General features: G+C 56.0%; 1 protein-coding gene across 4 annotated transcripts in view; it reads left to right on the top strand.

Annotated features, from left to right (window-relative positions):
- Positions 1-233: 233 nt before the first annotated feature.
- Positions 234-6,000, top strand: part of JDP2 (Jun dimerization protein 2) — a 41,483-nt gene continuing 35,716 nt past the window's right edge. The window contains exons 1-2 of one of the 4 annotated variants that reach the window (XM_076003859.1): positions 624-712; positions 4,050-4,285. The gene's annotated coding sequence lies outside the window, so the exon portion shown is untranslated. Of the gene's footprint in view, positions 312-435; positions 713-1,160; positions 4,286-6,000 lie in introns of those variants that run through there. The other 3 variants (XM_012742304.2, XM_076003858.1, XM_012742291.3) reach the window with 3 other exon arrangements.

Here is a 6,000-nt window from a genome sequence, read left to right as displayed (position 1 = left end):
CGGACTGAGGAAGATGGTCACCACAGGCCATGCGCTAGGGGGCTTTGGGCTGTCCCGCAGCCGCCCCCTCGCATCTCCCGCGGGGCTGCGGCCGTGCCTGGCGGGTGCGAGCCGGGCGGCCGTGCGCGGGGGTGCTCTTACATAACCGCTCGCCGCGTCCTGCTTTCTCGCGCGCTCCTGAGCCGCGGGGTGGCAGAGCCGGGGACTGGATGGAGCCCGCGCGGGCGCTGCGGGGCCGGGGCCGCCCCTGCGGGGAGAGGAGCGCGCGCGGCGGCGGGAGGAGGGCGCCAAAGGCGGCGGGGGAGGTGAAGGTCAGTGGGTGTGAAGCGCCGGATCCACACCCCTCCTCCCTGTCCCCTCCTTCCCTTCCTCTCCGTCCCCCTCTGACGTCTGGAGCTGGCAGCTCGGCCGGTTCCGCATTCCCGACCCCTCCCCGCCGCCCAGGGGCCGCTATATAGCCGGGGCTGATGCAACCGGTCCCGCCGCCCGCCACAGCCTGCGGGAGGGACGCTCGGCGGCCGCGACGGGGGGCGCTGGCGGCGGCGGACGCTGCAGCGGCGGCGGGGCTGGCGCCGCGGCGGCTCCCAGGCCGGGACGGGCCTGGGCACCGGGCGGAGCTCCGCGGCCGGGTGGCAGCGGCGCGGAGTGGGCACGGCGCCTGCAGCCGGGCCCCGGCCCCGGGGGCGCCGCCTCCGCCCGCGGCTTCTGCACGGTGGGTGCCAGGGCGCGCGGGGGGCGCCGGGCGGGGCGGGGCGGGGCGCGCAGGTCGCGGGCACCTGGGACAGCCGCCCCGCGGAGCCCCGGAGCCCGGCCCCGCGGGGACCTCCCGCAGCCTCGGGACCCCGAGCTTTCTCCGCCCGGGGCGCCGCAGCCTGGGCCCCTCCTGCGAGGCGGCTGGTGGCTTCCCTGTGGTTCCTGCCGGGGGACGGGAGGCTCAGTCCGCTGCTCGGGCAGCCCGGCGCTCCCTTCTTCTCCCTCCCGCGCTCTCCTCCCCCGTCCGTTTGCAGGGAGGTGCTCTCCTCGGGCAGCGGGGAAGGCGGGGTGAGTGGGGAGAAAACTGCCCGGGGAGAGGGGCGGGGGGGGGTGGAGATGGAGGGTGAAAGGCCAGGGAGATGGGGAGGCGGAGGTGGAGGGATGACAAGGACCTGCTGGCAACTCGTGCCCCCTGTGCCTTCCTCGCAGGGAGAGAGCCCGGCTCCTGGAGGACCCGGACCGGGAGGAGGGTACTGAGAAGGGCTCAGGGTTTTGATCCAATGAAAGGAGCTTCTCTCAGGGCCATTGCTTTGGGATTCTGGGCTGGGAGGGGGCCTTGGGGTGTCCAGGGTCCCCTCTGCTCTTCCCTGTCTCCCATACCAGGTTACATAAGGAGGCACTCCGGCTCCTCTAGGTAACCAGCCTCTCCCCTGCCCATCCCAGTTTAGAAGGCTGTCTTCTGCGTTCCCCTTAAAGGAGGCTGGGGGGATTGGCCCTTCCCCCGGGACCCCTGGACCCTCGGGTGGCAGAGCCAGGCTTTGCCTGAGTCAGTGGGAGGAGCGGGGGAAAATGGGGAGGCTTTGGCTGTTTTGCAGGGATAGATGGGCCATCGATGAGGCTAGAGAAGGAAAGGCGAGTGGAAGGGGAAATCAACTGGGCCTTTGGGGCATCTCCAGTTGCAAGACTGCCTGACCCTTGCCCATGTGCCACCCTCCCTCATGGCACCCAGAGCATGGGGCTATGGCCCCAGCACATGTGCTTAGGGCAGATGTGCTCAGGTCTATGCCTCAGAAAGGGCTTGCAGACTGTGTGGGTTTGTATACCCAGGTTCGAATCTTGGTGGACTCTCCCCAGGGTCTTAGTTTGAGGAGCATCAGGAACTGTGCAGCTTTGAACCATGTTTGGGTACCTTTGTACTCAAATGTCCTTTAAGTCCTTGCTAGGGACTGTGTTCACATATCATTTCCCTTCACCCTAATCTCCCTTCCCTGAGGGTTTTAAAAAACACCTCCCATTGCTTTTACCTTTCCAGCAAATCTGGTTGCAGCTTGGATGGATGTCTTATCTTCCTTTGCAGGTTTCTAGGGGAGAGTTGAACCAGGTATCAGGTGTGCAGCATGGCTCTGATTTTATATAAATCTGAGGACCAGGGAAGAGAAGCAAGATCTATTCTCACGCCTCTGGGTGGTTAAGGTTTTGCCTTGTTTAAAACAGGGAGGATGGATTTCTCAAAGACTCTTCTGTTCCCCTTCTACTTTGGCTTTGGTTCAGAGCTGCAGGCAACTCCAGAATCTTCCTGAAGAGCTGGGTGCTATATGATTTGAAGGGCTGCAGGAAAGAATGGGTGTGTAGGCCTCTGACTTTTCTCCTAGATTGCTTGCAGCCACCTCCAAGGAGATGTGTCGCTAAGTGCTAACGGTGTCCCCTAGGAAGGGTTTGGATAAGGGTCTCCCCATGCATCTACTGCTTAGCTTTTGTAGCCATCAGGAAAAACCCGTCTTGTCTCCCTGGGTCTGCTGTTGTCTTCCCACCTGTTTGCAGGATGTGTGGGCATCTTTTCCAACCTACAGGGTCCTTGGCAGGGCTGTGCTCTCTGGGCCCTGTTTGTCTGAGGGCTACTGGTGTTGCAATGGGCTGTCTCTCTCTTGAGTGTCTGTTTCTAGCTTCACTCTGGAAGGGAAGGGTCCAACTGCAGACTCCAGGCTGGCCTGCTCTGTATTCATTCAGCCCCAGCAAAACTTGAGCAATCAGAGCCAGGGTTGAGGGCAAGCTACATTCTTTTCTGCTTTTCTGCTGCAGGATGCAGTTTGCTTTTTTTCCATGTGAATGAATTATGTTTGAAACCGAAATGGGAGGAAGGGAAAAATGGAGTGAGTTTGTATGGGTATGTGTGCGTGCATACCTCCATAGGCAGGGGGAGAGCAGCAGGCACATTATTTTTCCATTTTCCTTTAATTAAGGCTCTGTGGAGGTGTGTTTGAAAACAGAGGGTCTCCTATGCCTTTGAGGAGGGTGAGAACACTGTTTTGGCTGCGTCCCGGGCCATATGCAGCGTATGGTGGCCAATGAAACCGGGCCTGGCTCGTTCTGTTGCTTGTCTTGGCAGTCGGTTCCGTGGCTTGTGTTACCAGCTCTGGAACTTAGGGGCTGCCAAGCTCTGTGTGCCTGTGTGTATGTGTGTGTGTGCATGTGTGTGCACGCACTTGTGTGTGTGTGTGTGTGTGTGTATGTATGTGGTTTGGCCTTTCAAAATTCAGCAGAGACAAATGCCTTAGTGACCCAGACTCGGAATTTTCAGCCTGTGTTTCTTCACACTTACTGCTGACTGTGGGAGGCCCAGCCAGAGCCCACCATACTTAGTTGTTGTTGTTGTTTTAGTCTCTTTTCTTGCTGCAGCCCATGGGATTCAGTTGTGGAACTCCATTCCCAAAGCTTTAGCTTGCCAGTGGCATTTTTACAAAGGACCAAAGCAGTTTCCACTCTCTGTTTGGATGTCTGTGCTATGTGTCTGCCACCAAGGACCAGAGCTGGGCTGAGGCAGGAAGAAAGGATAGAAAGCTTGTCCAGTGGCAGTACTTTCCTGGCAGAAATGACTTCATGCGTATTTATTGAGCACCTACATTAGGCAGAAGACAAAGCTGTGTCTATAGGCAGGGTATTATTGGAAGCATTTCTCTGGTCTCCAGGGAAGAGCAGGAGTCCCCTAGGGGGAGGTTGCAGGTTCTTCTTTGGCTGGGATGGCTATGCAGGGGTCATGCCTGCTGTGTGCAGTGGCTTCTCCTGAGCCCAGCGATCTCTCATGGAGCTTCTTATGAGGACCCGAAGAGTGACCCCTCCCAAGCAGCACAGGGATGGAGTAGATTGAAGGACACAGAATATACTGGTCCTCTGCTTCTGGGGCCAGAATGGAAACCCAGCCTGTTGGTGGTGCCTTGTTGCCAGTGGTCTATGCAGCTGTGTTCTGGCCTGCAGGGTAGAGGAGACCTTAGAATAAACTGAGACAAAGGGCAGGTGCTGGGCCCCATTTCTGTACTTTTGTGAGCCCTGACCTGGAACCCTTTGTTTCTATTCTGCAGTTAACTGTCAGGATGCAAGATGGCCCTACTCCCTTGGGATTCAGAGCTGGAAAGTGAGAGAGCAGAGAATCCTTTGAGGAGAATCCTCCTAGTGGAGGTAGGAAAGGGAGACCACTGTTAGCGGGAACACTCCAGAAGGGACCTTGAGGGGTCATGCAGCACCTGAGCCTCTCCAGGAAGGAAGGCCCCTGTGGCTACGCTGACTTCACGCTCACTGTGTGCAGGCGCTGTTCCAGGTACTTTCCAGGCATTAACTCATTCAATCTTCTCAGCAGCCATCCAGGGCAAATAACTCGGCTATTCCCACTTTACAGCTGAGGAGAGTGAGGCGCAGAGAGATTAGGGAACTGGCTTAGGCTCACACAGCTAGTAAGGGGCAGAGCTCGGACTCACACCCAGGCGACTGGACTCCAAAGCTCCCTCTCTTACCCCACCTCCCGGCCCTGCCTGCAGAGCTGGGGATAGCCAACATCCTCAGTCTCTGGGCTTTCTCCATCCTCTTGCTCCTCGCCTCCTGGATCTCCTTGTCTTTTGGAAGCTGGTTGACCTACATCGTTCAGTTTCCAAGAGAGAGGTCATCCTGGATGACTCTGTAGCTCCAGGAGGAAGCTTGGTATTTAATTCTCCAAGATTTGTGATAGTGGGTACTACGCTCCGTGATCACTCGCCCGGCACCATCCTCCTCCTCTCCTGCCTTCTGCATCCTCTTGTCTCCTGGGAATCTTCCTGGGTGCCAACTCCCAAAACCTCCCACTCTTCTTGTCATTGCCACACCCTGCCCTTGTCTTCCAGCCCCACCATTGCTCTTGGGGCTTGCTCCTGTAACCCTCCCCACTCCTTGACTTGACACTTTTTCTTAGCTCCAGGCCTTGAGCCTCAGGCCATCTGCACCCACGTGCACACCCATTCCTGGTTCCTGATGCCAGCCCAAGCCAGCTGCTTGCCTGGAGGGGACCTAACCTTCTCAAAGAGGCCCAGGGATTGTATAGCCTCCCTTAAACCATTGTTTCTATGGACATGAAGTCCATGATATGCCTACCCTAAGTTTCTCTTAACCTGCCTTTTTATTTTTATTTTTTTCCTTCATCTGTCTTTGCCATCCTGGATGAAGATGCTGACTACTGGCCACTTTCTAATAAGACTGTCCCTTTATAAGTTTGACCCATCAAAGCAAGACCGTTATTTATTTATAGATACTCCCATGAAAAAAAGATTTAAGGTATCCTACAGATTTATGCACAGCAAAGAAGAGAAGAAACTAAGAGGGAAGTTACCGCTACCTTTTTTCTTTTGGCTGAAATGACTCTTCATGTTAATATCTCCCAGGAGGGCCCATTTTTATGGACTTGAGATCTTTTGTGGCTTTTCTTTCGCTTTGCCGTGCCCAAACTGTGTGCCTACAAATCCCCGAGGAAGTCAGAGCAGAGAGATACAGATATCAGATCCTTTCTTCAACTTCTTTCCCTGTGGATCCATCTGGTCCCTGTTTTTCTCAGGCTGGCTTTTAGTGAGCTGCATCAAATCGCCCATAATCTCGGGCTCAGCAACAGCTTAGGGTGGACTGTGACCTTCTGAACCCTTTCTGTCTTATTCATGCCTTGCTAGCCAGTCCCCATCTCGGATTTGTACACGACCCAGCTTCTCTTTGTTGGTTGGCTTCCAGCTGATTCCTAGTCAGTGTCCCAAATTGCCAAAGTCTTTTTGGACTCCAGGCCTGTGTTTTGAGGCACAAGCCCCATTTCCCAATTTGGATGTTCTTCCAACATATGGCGCTAGCTGGCTATTTCTGCACCCCACTTACTAATGGACACACGGAGGGTGTTTATCTGCCTTTCAGACCTCCTGGGCTTTGAAGGGAAAAAACTCCAGGTTCTTCTCCTAAAGCTTTTAGTGAGTACTTCTCCTTTTCCTACTAAATTGTTTCCGTATGGAACAGCCAGTCTGGGAGATG

Source organism: Microcebus murinus, chromosome 6 (genome assembly GCF_040939455.1).
Source record: "Microcebus murinus isolate Inina chromosome 6, M.murinus_Inina_mat1.0, whole genome shotgun sequence".
NCBI classification, from domain to species: domain Eukaryota; kingdom Metazoa; phylum Chordata; class Mammalia; order Primates; family Cheirogaleidae; genus Microcebus; species Microcebus murinus.
The sequence above is the reverse complement of the archived record's forward strand: the minus strand, read 5'-3'. Positions and strand labels throughout refer to the sequence as shown.